The 19595-nt window shown below is 37.9% G+C and overlaps 1 protein-coding gene across 2 annotated transcripts in view; it reads right to left on the bottom strand.

Annotated features, from left to right (window-relative positions):
- LOC102535981 (melanoma-associated antigen B16) overlaps positions 1-3823 on the bottom strand; it is a 70799-nt gene extending 66976 nt beyond the window's left edge. Inside the window, exon 1 of one of the 2 annotated variants that reach the window (XR_012067483.1) lies at positions 3740-3821. The gene's annotated coding sequence lies outside the window, so the exon portion shown is untranslated. Of the gene's footprint in view, positions 1-3739 lie in introns of both variants that reach the window. The other variant, XM_072956047.1, reaches the window with a different exon arrangement.
- Positions 3824-19595: the final 15772 nt, after the last annotated feature.

Below are 19595 nucleotides of genomic sequence, written 5' to 3'. Positions count from 1 at the left end.
CATCACTCACCAGTATAAACTATTATATAGCTCAACCCCAGGGGAGGAGTACCACTGTCCACAAGGGAAGAAATACTCATCTCTAGGAGGCAAAAAAACCTCCCAACAACAGCTGAAACATCCATGGGCAGATAAATGGATACAGAATGTGTGTCACCAGCAAAGCCCACTGGGGTCCCTGAGAAAAGTAAGATGAAATCTAGGTTAAGGTCTAACCTCTTCTTCCATGCTTAGTCTAGTTTTCCTTGCCTATATAGGGCTATGTGCAGAGGTCTTGCTTCTAATGTCAGATTAGAGTTCTCAGTGCAGAACTTTGTACCCAATACACCAACTGGCATGCCATGTACGGAAGTACTGTACACAACACCTCAATTCAAGATGGCAATAGATACGATGTGTAGAGATACTGCACCCAGCATTTCAATCTGAAGCGCATCTAAACTTGAAGGAGTCTGCCCTTCCTTCTGTAGAGGAGAACCCTATACAGCAGCCCTGCCGATGGCCTTTTGGGTCATCCTATTGGCATGAGTGACACTGGGCACAAGGATCCTTATTGGGGCCGACTCAAAGGGTCGGTAACAAATTTTGGCAACCAACATGGGATATACTGAGGCCTTTCACCGATAGCTATCCACAAGGCTCTAGGTGTGCTTTCGTTTGAGCAGGAGGAAGGCCGAGGCTTTGGGAGGTTTGCTTGAGGATGACTGACTTTGATCTTGAGTACACTCTGACCAGGTAAAGCAGCAGCAATCTTTGGCTGAATTCAGAGCAACTCTGTCCAACAACCCAATATCCAGTTGTGGTGTGCACACAGTGTAGCCCCAGATTAATCTGGACTATGCCTCTTTGAAGGGATCATACTGTGGCATTTGGGGGATCGGAGAATGAAACTCACATGTGTCTGCCCACTGCCTCTGACTGGCCTTCCTGGGGTACCAGATACCTGGGGACAATGAGGCACTAAGGACTTAAAGACCTGTTAATGAGAGGGAGCCACAGCAATCTTGCTTGCTGACTCTCCAGTAGTGTTGTCCTCCTGACTCCTGTACAAGGCTACAGCAGCCACACAAGGGCTTTTTGCCCTCTTCACTGACCTCTAGGCATCAACAGTAGGATTCCCCATAGTCACTATCAGTTTGGTAGAGGAAAGTGGCCAGCCTTGTGAGCCAAGAGGTGAGCCCACGGAAAGCCCCAGGTAATAAGGACCACCTGACAAAATAGGATGACGATGCTTGATCTGTTAAGGAGGCACTGAGGATGCCTGAATCTGAAAGGGTCCCAAGGTAGGTACACGACTGGTGACCTGTTCTCTTCCATTCAGGACTAGTTTCTCTGAAGTGGAATTGGCAGATGTGAGACCCACTGGAAAGACCAGGAACCCCATTATCAGGAAGCCTTGTGAACTGCTGGCAAGAACAGGAAACACACTGCTTGACCTCTCCTCTCCCCCTGCTTGTGAGGTGAAACTTGGGTGATTCTTCATTGACTGAGGTTCCATGGGTGCTCCTCCTAGTATCAGCACAGAATGCCAGCTGCCACAGTGATCTGGTGAGTACCTCGTGCTTTTAGAGCTCACCCAGCGGGAAGTTCAAAAACTCCTCCTTTTGGCCAAAAGGGGGAAAAAGGAGACCCCTGTCTCAGACAGCTGTGCCACTCCCTAATGGACCAAATTGGTCAGAAACTAACATGGCTAAGCTACTCTGGCTTAGAGGCAGTTCTGTTCAACCTCTTGTGGGATATTCTGACTGAGGAAGGACTAGTTCAAGCACAGGCCTTTATGAATTCAAAGAAAACCCCCAACTGTATCAGAGCCAACATCTCTTTTGCTCTCTTGAGAAATTCATTAACAATTTGGTGCTGGTTCTAAACTTCCCGAACCAGAAATCCTTTTTGGATCAAATCTTGAGGCATACCAACAAATCACTCCAACTGCACCCTTGGTATTTGGAAACAACTCCAAAACAGAATATCTAAACTATGGAAAACGAAACATCCAACATAACGGTAGCCTATTAGGGTGCATCCTGCAGAACTGGAAGTTTTTCGGGTATCACACTTAACCCAGAAACTTTAATTTCCCGATGTAATATGGCCTGGCTCCAATACTGGCTGAGAGATTGGGCAAGTTGACCTGTCAATGGGTCTATGAATTATCTGCCAAGGTCCAATAACCGGACAGGAAGAGTACTCCTTTTGACGCAGGTCCTCAATGGAGGAGGAGGACCTATCCAGGTATACACTACATTTACCACCTCTGATATGTGTAACTGGAAAAGTCACAGTAAGGGGTTGAAGATTCAGAGGGGTTCCTGAATCTGATGAGAGGAATCTTTCAGACCCGTGACCCCACCTGGCTGACATCCAGAGCCTCCTCAATCTGCTCCTGACAGAGGAAGAAAGGCCACAATCTTTTCAAAAGTTCTAGAGGAAGCAAAGAGAACAGAAACAATGCAGGTCATGCTATTTTCAGAACGGGGAGCCAAATGGTCACAGATAACAAATCCAACCAAAAACACTGAGACCATGGAGAAGAGGGTGGAAGACAGAGGCTGATCCATTACAAAAATATGATCCTCGACGAAATCCACACTGCAGGACAGAAATCCGGGAATTGGAACATGGTAAAGGAAATCAATCAGGAGCCAACAGAAAACACGTCAGCATCCCTAAAGCCTCAGGGAATGCCCCTGAATGTATACTACCACTATCCCTGAGTCATTGGAAGGGGATGCAATCCTGAGGCTGTATTTCATTTCCCAAAGTGCCCCCGACATTAGGCGTAAACTTCAGAAACTGGAAATAGACTCAGACACCCCCACCTCTAGCCTGGTTGAGGTTGCCTACCAGGTATTCAGTAACTTAGATATAGAGGAAGAAAAGTCAGAGGATAAAAAGGCCTGGAGGCAAGCCCACCTACTGGCTCTTGCCGTCCAATGTCAACTGGTCGGCACGAGAATCTGGACTCACCGCCCACGGAGACTCTAGATTCCGCTGCAGGGGATTACCCAGGGGTACACCACAAGTGAGTAACAACCCAAGACAATGCGCCGCCTCTGACTACTCTTGGGAGCCTCTCTCCAACCTAAACTCCTTTTCCGAAAAATGGTAAAAGATAAGTAACCCGATATGCTTTGCCAGTAGAGACTCTAGGATCTTTGAGCTGACCGGGGAGGGGGTCGGCGCGCTGGCCCATATATCCTGTTGCTTCCACGTCAGTGCAAGTGGCCTGACTGGAGAAAGTGCAGGCAGGCTACCAGAAAAAGCCACTTGGCAAACAGAAGGCAGCCAGCCTAATCTGGCCGAACAAACGTGGAGGCGGGTAACACAAGCCCTTCGCAGCGTCACTTGGTTTCTGCCTTTCCTGTGCCCCTTAATAGCTGTTGTTCTCTTGCTGATATTTCCACCGTGTATCTTAAACTGTCTGGTGTCCTTTGTCTCTAAAGCGTTAGAACCCATAAAACTTCAAATGGGGATCGTTCCGCGACACGAACAGTCAGGGCCAAGGCCTAGCGACAATCAAACATAAGTAAAGGCAGCTGGGAGAAGTTCGGCTCCTCTACACGGGGTTATGTCGACGCCCAATCTCGGCAGGAAATGGTTAAAGAAGACGGACCTTCACCGCTCAGCGCCCCTCAAGAATCAGGAGCAGGACAAAAGCAGAGGAGGGGCTCTTCGCAGGCAAAGCCCATTAACGATTCCCAGGAAATAAGAGAACCTGAGTAAGAGAATAAAGTCTAACCTTTTTTCCCTTTGTACTTCGTCTAGTTTCACTTGCTCAGAGGGTGCCACGGGCACATGACTTGCTCCTGACATTGCAGCCCGGTGACCGTGTGGAGAAACTGCAAATGACACCACCAATCAAGATGGCGGCGGTGAGGCGGCGGCGGCTGCAGCGGGCCCCGTGCAGAGGCACCGCGAGATCTGCAGCGTGAGCAGCACAGCTGTGCCTGTGGACGAGAACCCTGCCCCCTCCCCCGCTGATGAGATCCCTATAAAGCAGCCCCGCCCACGGCCTGGCCTGTCTGGAGAGCACGGACTCTAGATCACAGCTCCGAGCTCTCCACCCTTTGATCGAAGAATAAAGCTGTCTTTTGTTTCTGAACTGAAGTCGGTCTCCTTCTCTTGGCACAAGCGACACCGAGCAGAAGGACCCTGGTTGGCGCCCAAAAGGTCTGTAACCTATGTGGTATTTACACACAATAGAATACTGTTGAACTTTAAAAAAAAAAAAATTCTGCCCTGTGCCACAACATGGATGAGCATCATGGACATTACGGTAAGTGAAATAAGACAGTTACAGAAGGACAAATATTGCATGATTCCACTTGTATGAAGTATTTAAAAGTCAAATTCACAGAATTAAAGAGGGAAATGGTGGCTGCCAGGATCTGAGGGGAAGAGGAAATGAGGAGTTCCTAATCAACGGACATAAAAGTTTCAGTTAAACAAGATGATAAGATCTAGAGATCTGCTGTACAACACTGTACTTGTAGTAAAAAATAATGTACACTTTAAAATGTTTTCAGTGGTTAGATCTCATACAAGTGCTATTGCTACACACACACACACAACCAGTTTCTTATGTTATACACATTAGGGATATACAGGTATAGATATAGATGCCTGATTAATTACAAATACAAAATCATGTTCATTCATTAACAGAATCAATTTTAAGGATATCAATTTGGGAGAGATTATATTGACCAAGAGTTTAGTTGTTAGTACAGTACTGTGTATCAGTGATAAGATAAAGTATGTTTTTATCCTTCCCACCTAGACTTTTGCAGTACACTATCTGTGGGGAAATGGGAATTATATAAATTAAAATCAGTGTAATATTTACAATGAAAAGCTCTGCATATATTTTAAGTTTATACTTTCTAATTTAACACACTCCTTTTTGTGTTTATCAGATATTTTGATTTATGTTTGTTATTTGGGAAGTTATAAAATGCAAAACCCCACAATGGAAAGAAATCACTGTGAGTGTCAAAACCCCTTCCAAACTGCTGAGGATTTAAGTAAGTTGTCTCGGTATAAATTCACTGCAATTAGCATTCTTCAATCTTAAGAGGAAAATGTAATTTTCTTCATGTCTTGAACATGAACCATTTTGAAAAAAATTTATATATATTTACAGCTCTGTAAACTTAAAAGTATCATCAGATAAAACGAATAAATAATCATGGTAAATCAATTTTCTTTGAAATGTTTGATCTTTAAAATCTAAGACTTCCAAATTTCTAAATCTTGTCTTTCTGTGTATTGAGATTCTGTGTTCTTTCAATATTTAAAATTTTATAGTTAATAGCCTTTTTCCTTCTAATTTTATTTCGTCTGCTAAATATCAAAACTGAAATATTGATTTAAACAGAAAATGAACTTTTATTTTGGGTATCATGATTAATTAGTACTGCACATTCAATGTACGTAGGTCTGTCTTGAGACTAACAACAAAATAGACTTGAGATGAAAAACAATAAAAATGCTTGACTATTATTTATGGATACAATGTAAAAAATAACTTCTCTATTCTTAATTAATTTGTTAAATTTCTTACAATTTTACATGTTGAGAGAGAAGATGGATTATAAGTTAAAATATCAAATGATATCTGAAGTAATATTAGTACTATGAACTCTTTCCCTCATCTTCAGAAAGCAGGTCCTCAAATCTATGCTTGGGACCTGGAAGTTATACATACACACAGACACATGTATATAATATTTAGTATTTGATATTTTCCAGTTCTTTAAATCACTGTTACCAAAATCAATCATTGTTCACAAAGCAAAAACTCTTTTGTTGAAATGGGTCTTGGTGAATTTATGGTTCCTCATTTGAGGGAGACCTGTAATTTTATTAAAAGTTTATATTGGAGTGAAAAGGCCAGGAAGATGTCAGAATAAATGGCATTAACCCAGTATTAAAATTTGCCCTTAAATGAACCAAATGTCCGGCTACACTTTTTTCGAAAAAACAAAACAACAGACTCAAAATTCTTAGTTTTCCATTCTAGGGTTAAAACTGAAAGGCAGGCTCAAAGCTCTGGAAATTGGGAGATTGTTATAATCATATATTTCTCAAAAATAGTAATATTTTATTTTGTCTTTACAGTTTAGCTCAGACTGAATTTAAATGCTTACTTCTTGTGGTGGGTTAGTGGTTTGGCAGAGGCCAAGATTAATTAGGAGATATCAACTCTGTTCTCCCTTATATGAATATGATCCATAAACTTTGGCAATGGGAATGTAAACTAAAAACTTTATTAAAATTTGTAAAATCAGTATATTGTGATAATGTGTTACTTTTATAATTTAAAAAGAACAAAATAGATTAAGAAACAATTTTGAATGCCAATTAGTTAATATATAGATTATCCTTAATCTGTAACCAATATCACAATAAATAACCTACTTTTTAACATTGCATTCAAAAATGATAGGAATTTATCATTAATAATCTCATATTGAAAATATGTGAAAGTAAGATTAAAAATGTCCATATATCATCCCTATAATCGTATGCAGCAGATGATCAGATTAGATCACTTGATTAATTTCAAACATTACTATAATAAATAAGGGAATCTAGGCCAGACTTAGCAGAGCCAGAATTAGCTGGCCAGTTTGCTGATTCCCAAGGCTCTCTGTCTAGAGGTGTCCAGATCTGTGGTCCTCATATTCTTCTTTTCTAGGAAGTCAATGTTACCAGAATTGTTGGATGCTCTCTTGCTAATCAAAGCCAGCAGCTGTCTTCCATGGTTTAGGAGAGAACGTCTTAATGTTTGGAATTTTTTCTTATTTTATCTTTTTCTGTAATATATATATATATTTCTAAAAGTGTGACTTGTTCTGGAAATTGTATGGTTACGAGATCAGCATTTTCCTTCCACCTCCCACATGTTGTGGTATTCTTTCACATTTTCTCTCTCTTCTTCCTTGCCTGTTGCTTTTTGGGAGCGTTCCTTCATGTGGTTGTACCTCTCGGGTTCCTAGTTATTTTGTCCTGTGAACTCATGTGAAGATAGGTAAGGGTGATTAGCCATCTTGTCTGATCTGTTGTACTGGAGAAGGGCCTAAGGCCCAGCCTGGTCTGTGTCAGTCCCAGTGAATTTAAGGGATTAAAATCAAAAACAAATAAAGACCAACCTTGAAAATTTTCTGATCAGACAAAACTAGTTTAGTTATACTAACAAAGTTTATTTTAGCTTATTTTGCAAGGCTAACTTGACCTGGATCGTTTCTCATTTATGCCTCTGGAAATCATAACCAAACTTAAACCATTTCCCAAGGTTGATATGAGGTAACAATTAACTGATTCCTATCATTTAAGAAAATGCTATTATAACCAATCACTGTGAGAATAAGCAGTCACTGTGTCCTTACTATATAAGCTTGCTTTATATCAATATGCCCTTGAGCCTCATTCTATGTTTTGGTTTGAGTGTTCCTGGTTCGCAGTCTTTTTGGTGTGTGCAACAATAAACTTGTACTAATTATGACTTCAGTGATTCATTGGTTTTACTTCTGTTATTTCTGAACTTTTGATAAAGGAAAGGGAAGAGGTCATGTACCAGGGTGCAAAGCATGACATGACATGAACTGCTGTTGGTCACTCTCGTCTGCTGCCCACTTACCTTTGTCCAGAGCTTTTCTTCAAATCTTTAGTGATGACCAGAAGTTCTAGGCCCTAAAGTCACAGTCCACCAGCCCTGGGGACCTGGAAGGAGTGGGTGAGGACTGATTATCTGAGGATCCACCTGTCCCTTTCTGCATCACCTGCTCACTCCAACTTGTGGACTCAGGCATCCAGAGGTCTAGCCTGTTGATGCTTTTTTCTGTAATGGACAGAGGTTGGTGGTTGTGCCTACACAACTTAGGGGAGAGGCAAAGAACAGAACTTCACATGATTCTCCAGCCTCTCCTCATCATGGCCTCCTCCTTGCCACCTGCAGCCTCTCACCTGACCCTCCATCTCCAAACAATCCCAAACAACCTTCCCTCACTCTGGGTTCACTGTGATTGTTAAATTCCTGAAATAGATGTTTCCTCTCACTTCATAGTTTTTCCACAATTGATATCAGCTAAGAGAGTTAGCAGAACACTTGCTTACAAACTGTTACGACTCAAGAAAACTTAGTTTACTAACATTTGCTGAAGTCCTTGGTATTGCATAAAATTATGTACTTGATTGAACTTAAGTATCTGGAGTTCATGTATTTCCAAAGAAACCATGGATTTTATATGCTTAGCCAACTGAACATGTGTGAAAGCCTGAAGTTTGCTTGGTGCAACTTAAGGAAATAAACGGTACACTGAGAGTTCCTTCTCTAACCTACACATAATATTCAGCATTAAGTCTGTTTGTTATTTAAGTCAAGGGGCTGACATTGAGTTCTAGCAACTGTTGAATCTACTACTTAATATAAGATGAAAACAGAATTAGGGATAGACTGGGATTTCAAAATTGTAGAATAGATAAACAAGATTACACTGTATAGCACAGGGAAATATACACAAAATGTTATGATAAATCACAGAGAAAAAAATAATAATGTTGGAAAAAGGGCACTTGAGAAAATTTAGAAAATAAATCTGGTAACCAAACTTTTATGACTTCATAATCATCTGTCCTGTTTTGCTAATTCTCTACTAGTAGTGTTAAAAGGAAAATTCCCCACCTACAGTAGCATTTATCCAGGTGGTCTAGAACTGAACATTGTGCTTCATCACAAATGTTCTAACCAGCTGAAGCTGAAAAAATACCATTATCTTTGAATGACTCACTGGACCTAACTGAAGGGTCTTTTCTGTCCAACAAATAGTGGGGTTTAATTTTTACTCAATATATACGGACCTATGGACAATCTAAGTCCTCTCTAAAGTGCTAGTTTGCAATCCTTACTTAGCATAATCACTAAGTAACTTCCTTTCTAGAGAAAGACCCCCAAATCACCTTCACCGCCACCAATACTTCATTAATTTACTTACTGGGAAGTATTACGACTTTGTCATAAGTTATTTCACTTTATCTCTGAGAATCTTGGTTTATAATGTTTAACAAATGTTTAGATTTTAGAACCTTGCTTCTCAAAGTGTGGTCCATGGACCACAAGCATTGATCTCACCTGGGGACATGACAGAATTCCCAGACCCTTCCCCCAAGAACTACTGAATCAGAACATCTCCAGGGGATACTTGTGCAGAATAAAATCAGAGAAGGGCAGGTCTAGGACAGGATTTATCAGTGGTGAATTTGTGGATAAGTATCTGGGGAGCTTGCTTTAAATGCAGGGCCCTGGGGCCCATGTCAGATTCACCTGATTGGAATCCTACAGGTAAAACCTTGGGAATCTGAATTTTTTTTAATTTGCATTCCTTTTATTGTAGTATATAGTCAGTTTACAATGTTGTGTCAATTTTTGGTGTACAGCATAATGTTTCAGCCATATAGATACATATATATATTCATTTTCATACTCTTTTTCATTACAGGTTACTATAAGATATTGAATATAGTTCCCTGTGCTACACAGAAGAAACTCGCTATTTATCTATTTTATATATTGTACTTAGTATCTGCAAATCTCGGACTCCCAATTTATCCTTTCCCACCCCCTTTCCCCAAATGATAACCATAAGTTTGTTTTCTATGTCTATGAGTCTATTTCTGTTTTTTAAATAAGTTCATTTGTGGTTTGTTTTTTTTAGATTTCACATATAAGCTATATCATATGGTATTTTTCTTTCTCTTTCTGGCTTACTTCACTTAGAATAATAATCTCCAGGTCAATCCATGTTGCTGCAAATGGCATAGTTTTATTATTTTTATGGCTGAGTAGTATTCCATTGTATAAATATACCACAACTTCTTTATCCAGTCATCTGTTGATGGACATTTAGGTTGCTTCCATGTCTTGGCTATTGTAAACAGTGCTGCTGGGAACATAGGGGTGCATGTGTCTTTTTGAATTAAGGTTCCCTCTGGATATGCCCAGGAGTAGGATTGCTGGATCATATGGTAAGTCTACTTTTAGTTTCTTAAGGAACCTCCATACTGTCCTCATAATGGGCTAAATTTTAAACAAGTACCCCAGGTAATTATTATGTTCACTGAGATATGAGAACCACTGCTTTAGAAATTGCAGTCATTAAGTAGTTTTTTATTTTTAAGTCAGGCAGTTTGTATCTCAGTTTTACAATTAATTTTTCTATCTATTTTAAGGAAAATGTGTTTATTGTAATTAAGCAGGGACTTATCAAACAGAAGGAACTGTTTTATCTCAAAGTAGTACATGTACAGTGTATAACGATCAAATATTTATTATATTGGCTTAATCTTCTCATCTGTATGTCAAAATGTCTTACCCTTGTGGCTGTGGAATAGTCACAATAGATTATCACCAAAATAAATTGCCCTAACGATTCATTTTAGATTCATAGAAGTATTGAGAAGAATTGGGGACTTTTTTTTCCTGCCTCATACTTTATAAAATTTAAATGAGAATTCAGTGCCTCATTTTAAATTTAAATTACTCTCTCGAGAGGAACACTTCCTTATATATTTGCCTAAGTTTAACTTTACAGTGATACAGGTACACCTGAAAGCCTGTCATGTGTCTTGCATAATTCATAGATAGCCTTTTACTATGATTAATTTTATATATTGAACATTAGCTGGTATACACTATTGGTACATCTTAAAAGTCAAATAGGAAAGCATTAGAAATACCTGGTTAAAACAAAAGGAGAGACTCTAATACTAGTTTTCGAGTGTCAGGATACACAAAAATACTGCAGTTGTGTATGTACAAGTGTGCATGCACATGTGTGTTTTAAGAAGTATAAAAAAATCTTTGATAAATCTTATTACTGACTTGTTTTTTGATTCCATTTTTCTACATTCAGAAGTCGTCATATTTATTCTAAATGCTAGTACAGCTGTTAAAGAAGAATACTCATTATAAACTGTTGATATGAGTAATTCAATATTTAAATGCTTTGGCATAAAGATGATAAAACATAAGATACGTAGCATAGCACCATGTCTATATGTTATTGCTTCTCCCTCCTCCTATTTTTTTTTTCTTTTCCTTGAATATTGGTTTGAGGAATAGTGAAGTGATTATGAAAAACTTGGCTGGGAGAAGCAACTTTCTCCACTTATCCTGTGAGGAGTGACTGTCAGAGGCATAGAAGTAACATTTTGCACCCTAAGCACAGGGACACTTGTCTTTTGGAACCCAGTTTCAAGTAGATTATGGATTTTCCCCAAACCTCCTCTTTAGGCTGGCTCATTTTTTTCCCTCAATTTTCTCTGATAAGGCTATTCTAGGATATTTATTTTTAAAAAATTTCTAGGCCCCGTTCTACACCAATTGAATCAGACTTTCCAGAAGAGGGACCTGGGAATCTATGCTTTCTCTTCTTCTAAGATATATGTTTTGAGTGGTCGAATGAGAAGACTTAGACTTCTTAAACTGTAATTTATTCTGATTAGAGTTATTTTTCATGAATGGTGGGGAGCAAAGAGAAGAAATTTTTTGTGCTCTTGTGGATTTCCACAAAGTAGAATTCTAAAAAATTCTTGTTTCATTTATTTCAGCATTATTCTGATGGAATCCTCAACATTTGTATGTTTAGTATAATAATTCATTAAATATGGCCAATTAGTTAACTGCATGAACCACTGGTAAATATCTATATTTTATAACCTCTTAATAATCAGAAGAAATTCAGTATAATTTGCACTGAATAAATTTACTATAAATTTATTCCAAATGTTTGTATTATTCACATTTTTATTCAAATATATTTCCTTATGCGTTACTAGCTTCATGTGCATGGTAAATGAAAATACGCACTTGACACCATTAATATTTAAACTTCTCCCACCTAATTTGTCAAGTCAGTATCTGTAGATTAGAGTCTGAACTCAGGATATAGAAGCAGAGTTTCTAAAATTTAGATTGCTTTATAATTCTAATATCTTTTAAAATACAGAAAACTATCCACAGTAAAACAGAATAAAAAGTAGTGATATGACAATTAAAGAATATCATGGCAAAAGAAAATAATGCAGATTTCTATTTACAAAATGGGTTTATATATTGACCTTTCCCTCTATGGTGTTAGTTTACAGTACACCTTTGTTTGTCTCTGAGTGATCCTCTTAGGTGTAAAAAGGGCTCAGCAGGTAAAAATTGGGGCAATTAAGTCATCTGAAATCATTACAATGCTTGGGCCAATCTTGCTAAGATTGAAATAAATGTATTTTTATTTCCAAAAGTGAATTGTACTCAAGCCAATATTTTTAAGAAAGCATAAAGATTATATATGTTATGTTTGATTTTCCTCTTGGTTCTGTGAGAGAAGTCGTTAAAAGAAGATGCCATGTGTTCTCACTGTATTTGTTTTATTAATGGTCATGTTATTTTTAACTTGGGTATTCAAAGCCTTGCTTTCTCACTTGGCTTTAGTAATCAATACAATATGAAGTAATGAGTTGAACTTTAACACCATACCACACTGCCAGGGAGGATAAAATTTCCCCCTCTATTTCTCTTGAGTTATTGTGAATAAAGTTATTATTAGTCCAGTCAAAAGACAGACTTACAGGAGAAAAAAGTAACAAATTTTAATTGGCGTGCATGAAGTCTCATAGAAATAGGACCTAAGGGGATCTAAGAAGTGGCCAAAGTATGCAACTTTTATAACCTTTTTAGACAAAGAAACAATAAATTTGTGAGGAACTGGCAGGACAAAGAAACCCAAAGACTTTGGGTGCTTAATTAGTGAAGAATCTAAGCAAAGTTTGGGCTTGGGGTAGTCAATTAAAGAAGCAATAAGGTTTGTTTATACAGGCTTCTTGGCCCGAGTTCCCCATCTCTGGTGATGAGGGTGTCCTTCTACCTGGAGATGCAGGGAGGGCACCTTTCACATGGGAGATTCATATCTTGCTTTCAGGGAGACAGAGAGGAGGGTCAAAGTGTTCCTCTTATATTGGCCATTTCCTAAGTAACTTTAATTCAGAATGATCAATATGCCACCAAGGCAACACCATACCATAATAGATTTTAGGTATCTTATGTTAATGTAACTGTAGATATCAAATATTATTATTGCCAAACACTAGTAAACAGTTCTTCTAGAAATCTAACTTTTTAGTCCCTTGCATCTTCTTGATTAAATGGTTGCTTTGTCATGTAGATTTCATCTGCGTTGTTTCAAAAGATTTTCTTTACTTTTTATTTTGAATAATTTATTATCTCACTCATTAAACTAGAGTCAAACTTCAAAGCAACGCTATAGGTATCTGTGAGCACAAGTAACAAAAAAATTGACTCAGTTTAATGAACAGCAAAATTGAGTCGGCTTTCACAATTTGCAATGCAATATAAGAATTCTATCTCATAGATTGTAACTTTTTTTCTTTATATAATGTTCTGGAATGGGTTTGACTAGCTCCACAGTTCCAAAGTTATTGAAACCAAAGACTCTAAAGTTACAGGTAGAGGTAGTTTTCTTGTTATAACATATTTGCCAAGGCAAAACCAAAATGGAATTCACAATATCAAAACATTGATAATTTAATTTTGGCAGGAAAGGAAACCTTAGAAGTATTTATCTAATATAATTACCAACTCAGCTTAAAGTACAGCATAAGAAGTGTGTCTACCATGGTCTCAAGATTTATTATTCTTTCTCATATAGTCTCGTCTATTTACATTCATAATACTGAATTGTCTCAGTTCTTCTCTCAACTATCCCTTCAATAACAGAAACATAAAGTTGCTGAAACACTGAGTGAGGGCGTTGTGATCTAACAGAAGTCTGGGAGAACGCAATCTGACACAGAGGAGTCAGTCTCCTGCAGACTAACCCCCAAAGAATAACTCAGAGCCATTAGTTTAAAGGATTGAGGATTTACCGCCACATACCTCTATGAAGACTGTCTTCCAGATCAAAGGCAAGGGTGGGACTTATAAACGTAAAAGCCAAAAGATTTCTCAAGGAAAAGGCACCGGCCAATATATACAAAACCTTGATTTGTCATTCAGCAACTGGCACAGACTGCTGAGCCCCAAGTCCATACGATGACTTGAGATAGAGTAGTCACAAATTCACTAAAAAGGCTGATTTTTTTGAAATGCTGAAGAGTTCCTTCTTTTTTCTGGGGTCCTGTTTGATTTATGGCACGCACCAAGGCTCTGGGTCATGAAACAGGAAAATACCTACGCACTCATTCAAGGTTCAGTGAAAATTTCCAGAACTGCAACCATCAAATCCATTTTCTAGGCAGTAGAAAAATAGGAAGGGCAGGCGTAAGTGTATGCCTTCTCCCTTTTGGAAAACTTCCCAGAAATACAACACAGCATATTTGCTTGTTGCCCATAGGCTAAATCTTGATCAGATGACTGAATCTATGTTCACATGCCTAAACAAAATTCAAAGTTTTGTCAGTGAGGAGGAAAGGTAAAATAGTTAGGGAGGTAATACAAAAAGAATTTTTATCCCAAACATCACAAAGTTATCTAATATTTCATCAATCCAGTTACACAGACAGAATGAGAGCTTTTATTTAAATATTGCTTAATAAAAATAACACTTAATAATGCTACAAGTCACATTTTTCTCAAAGCTCTCATTATTATTTGTTTTTGAAGAGAATTCCAGGCAAAAATGAAATATAAGAATGCACATTTAAAATGTAACTAGAATGGGAGAGCTGCATGGTACATCTACAGTTAACTTTCTTATATAATCTAAAATGTAATAACATTACACTGTCTCAATAAAACCCCAAGTCTGGTCTCCAGTTTAACCAGCAAGGTAACACTGGGAAACAAGAAAAGGTTAGAAAAATTCCCTATAAACTGACTGGATTGTCTTACTGCTTTGAAAAAAAAAATCACAATTCTTTTCCTTTTAGGCAGATGGTAATACTGCACTTCCTCACCAATACTGAAATTATGTATGAACATATAATTTATTTGGCCCAAGACACGTGAGAAGTGCTGTACGTTATTTTCCAAGTTTAAGTGCCACTGGGCAATTTTTCAGATTCCTTTCTCCTGCTGTAATGATTTTTGAAGCACATGCAAAAATTGAGCCTCCCTTAGCTTAGGTCTCTAATTGTAACTTCTCCATCTATAATGGACATGTAGTAGGAATACAAAATCAACTATTATGCAAATCTACTGATTTTGGAGGCTGTTTGTTACTGCAACGTGATATGTCTCAAAAGAATATATTTTCTCTTCTCAAATGAGCCTAATGGTATTGAAATTATCTCTCAGGTGTTGTTAAAAATATAATAGAAGCCATTATTTAAAAAATTTAAAAGTATCTAAAACCTGTTTTTTACAAGCAATAGGTAAATATGAAAAAAACTCAGTGGCATGGGAGGTAGATTTTATATTCACTACACATTTTACTTTAGGAGAATATGAAGTATTAGCACAAGCAAGAACAGTTAACAAATTCTTATTCTAATTAATCCCCAAAGAATTGGCTGCCGAAGATCAGTATAAAACACTGGTTTTACCCACATTTTAAAATTGATCGATGGATCAGCTCTGCTAAGAAACAAATCCTTTGAAAATTATTTTCTACCCCGATATGATTTGCTGTTCTTACCAGCAATATTGAGTTGGGTACTCATTCAACAGATACATACTAGATGGCACTCCAAGCACTCTTTTTAGTACTAGAAAAATGTAATGATTATTCAGTCAGATCTGGTCCTCAAGTAGTCCAACATAAAGTAGAAAAAATTGCACAAATGTTCACAGTTGTACAAGGCAGGATGCATTTGGTATTACATGTTATATGAAAAAAATGCTCTATGAGTTGATAGAAAAAATCACTGTTCTGATATTATAGAGAACTTCATGGAAGAGGAGAGGACATTTAAGGAGAATTATGACATACTAAGCCTTTCTGACACAATTTCTGTTGCTTTTATTTATCATACACAAATTGCGCTCTGAGAAATGAATAAGATCCTGATGGTCAGAGTCTAGAGAAGTAGAAGCAGTTCCCTACAAGGAAGGGGGGCATTGAAAGAGGGGATGATAGAAGCATGGAGGACAGTCAATGGCAAGCAGATGTGTAGGCACGTATGGATCACAGGATGGGCATAGGAGAGCATGAAGGAGGGTTGAAAAGGTACTAAATTATTTATCATCCTGCATTGCAATTATTTCTTGCAGGCCTGCATTTTATGGCAGAAAGTATGGTACATGAGCTTGGGGGCTTCATTATGCAGGCTTGCAGCCCAGAGTAGCTTGATTCAGAACATTCAGCCAAGTGAAAGAAGGCCCTCATGGACATATTTTTGTGCATCCTGATCCTTACTAAAAGCTCACCAAAAGCTGGATTCTTGAAAGCCACAATTTTAAAATACTTTATTCTACTGTACTGAATTAGCAGTTTGAGTTAGGCAAGTCTCTAAGTTAACCAGAGCAAATTGCAGGCAGGTGTATACACTAAGTAGTAAGCTGCCTTGCTCCTCTTGCTCTAGATCACAGTTTCTTTCTTTCTTTCTTTTTTTTTAATGCCATCAGCCTCTTTGGTAGTTTGATGAAGCCAATGTTTCTTCACAGAACAGGATGTTTAAAATACAGAAAAGAAAATGCAAGGATTATAGAAGAAACTAATAATCCAATAGATTATCAAAAAGTAAAAATTTTTATATTGAAATGTAGACTTCTTCATTAACACAACGCAAATCAGATCTAATGGTGGATCTAATACTGTCATACTTTCAAAGCAGTGATGAATATAAATAAGACTTCAATATATCTTCAACAACTGAAATGTGATATAAACATTTATTTGTGATTCTTTGGTGACTAAGTTATAGGTACAACTAATATTACTGTTATTTGAGAATGCTATAATACATTTAAAAGTCAGTGAAAATAAAGATGCAATTTTACATAGCCACTCTGTTCTTGGACCCCAGGTAAGAGCCTCTTGCTTAAGATAGTCCTCAATTTCCCAGAGGCAATGCAGAACAAAATGTAGCAAACATCCCATTTCTATTGCCCTCTAGATGGCCACTTGTCCCTTTTTTGAACTTCTGGACACATAAAGAGTGGGATGAATCTAAAACTTGATCTTATGTCACTACTCATAGTGTTTTCTGTTCCATCTTCAGGGAACACATGATACTGGTTTTGTAAACAAGGTAGGTTGATTACTGACGCTGTAGATTCAGGAAGATTAATCAGGTAAAATCGGAATTTTCCCAAGACAAATTATTTTATCAAATTTTATTCTGGCATCTCTAAAGTAATGCTAATGATTATAATTAGCCTTATAAACAAGTAAATACAAATCCTTAGGTTCTCAAAGATTTTCTAATCTGTTTTTGCTATGAATAGTACAGCTAACTCTGTTTCCTAGGTTTGAGAGACTCCTTTGGGGATGAAGCAATTTTTGGATTTTTTTTTTTTTTCAGAAAACCACTTTCATTAGCCCCTTGCCATCAAAATAGGTAAGGAAAAGTAATGGAGATAAAGCTGAAATTAGTCAGTTTTTCTACTCACTGTGATTAAAAAAAAAAAAAGACTGAAGGAATGAAGATTACAAGTGTTGAACAAACTGAGGTTTGGAGATGTTATTAGTTTCCTGTGGCTACTTAACAAATTATCTCAAGCAGGGATTGCTGGCTAGACACTCCCACATGGTCTCTCAATGTAGCCCAGGCTATTTCTCAGGATGGCAATTTGCTTCTAAAGTCAAGTGAGCCAAAAAGAGGATTAGGCAGAAGTTTTATGAAATTTCCTGACCTAGTATCAGAAATTACATTGCTTCAGTTCTGCTGCATTCTAGCACACTATTTGTTAGGATAAAGTCACTAAAGCTGGCCCAGCATATCACCGTATTGAAGGCAGTATCAAACCACCCCAAAATAGTTCTTTATCTCCAGTTCAAAGTTTCCATTACACCTTGTATTGTGAACTACTAGAATCCACTAAAAAACTGAAGACTCATGGCTGACTCCTTTGCTCTGTGTACACCAGCTACATTTGAACCATAGTCAAGGCCCCTCTATAATGAAATTCTTTAATGGAGGATAGCTATTTTGCATTTTTTCAGGGTTGAGCTGGTGTCACCCATATTTTCATTAACAAATGTACAGATCATCTAATGTTGTGTACTAATGTTTGAACATTTTTATTGATCCCTAAATGTTTATTACTAATTGAAACAGCTGCTTTATTTAAACAGCATTTACAAAATCATATTTGGAAAGCTCTGTGTCATGTTTTGGCAGAAGTTAAGCCCAATTTGATGAGAGTTCATCTGCTCCATACATACTCTACACCTGGGAGTGAAAGGGACTTCAAGCCTGGAGCTCCACTTTCTTCCCTGTGACATCCACATAAGCCCCAGTGGTGACAGCAACAATGAGGTGAGAACACAATCTTGGCCTGTACTTTCGGCATGGGCTGACACTTTGGTGGAGTAACCAGTACAGGTGAATTGAAGACGGCAGGTCCTGGGAAGTGTGGGATTATACTGTGTGACCAATAGTAGCCCCTATTACAAGCTACTCTAGAAGCCTGCAGGTGAAAGTCATGATTCAGACAATACGTCTGTATTTCCATGTCCAGGAGTCACAAGAGTCAAAAAGTCAGCAGTCTAGCCCTGATTGTCCCTACTTGTTTTGGTTATGCTTACAAGAGCTAACAACCGAGATGAAAGTGACATAGATACCACTGACTGAAAAGTTCAGTCTTCCCCATTCTTCATCCCAACTTCAATTTCTGACTGATCTCCCCTTCCTTTTTATTTTTCCAGCTTTACTGAGGTATTATTGACAAATATATTTAAGTTAGAGATGTACACTGTGATGATTAGTTACATGTATATACTGCAAAATAACACTAAAATAAGGTCAGCTAACATCTCCATCTTGTCACATAATTACCAATTTGTGTGTGTGTGTGTGTGTGTGGTAACATTTAAGATCTACTCTCTAACAATATTCAAGCATATAGTGCAGCACTTAACTATACTGACCATGCTGTGCACTGGAGCCCCAGATCTTATTCAGGGAGTTTGTACCCTTTGACTAACATCTCATTTCCCCCACCCCCAGCTCCTGGCAACCACTACTCTACTCTTTATTTCTATGAGTTCAGCTATTTTAGATTCCACATATTAAGTGAGGAAAGACACTGTCTTTCTCCATCTGACTTATTTCATATTTTGTATTCAAGGTCCATTCATGCTGTTGCAAAAGGCAGGATTTCCTTCTTTCTCGTGGCTGAATACTATTCCATTGTGTGTGTGTGTGTGTGTGTGTGTGTGTGTGTGTGTGTGTGTACATATATACCACATCTTTATCCACTCATGCATTGATGGGCATTTAGGCAATTTCCCCATTTTGAGTCTTGTAAATAATGCTTCAATAAACATTGAGGTGCAGATAATTCTCTTTGAGATAGTGTTTTCATTTCCCTCAGATATATACCCAGAAGTGGGATTGCTTGATCATATAGCAGTTCTCTTTTTAGTTTTTGACTAATAAGCATATTTTTCCATAGTGAATATACTAATTTACATTCTTACCAA

The sequence above is a fragment of the Vicugna pacos genome, chromosome X, assembly GCF_048564905.1.
Source record: "Vicugna pacos chromosome X, VicPac4, whole genome shotgun sequence".
NCBI classification, from domain to species: Eukaryota; Metazoa; Chordata; class Mammalia; order Artiodactyla; family Camelidae; genus Vicugna; species Vicugna pacos.
Note: the sequence above shows the minus strand (reverse complement) of the source record. Positions and strands in the feature narration are given on the sequence as shown.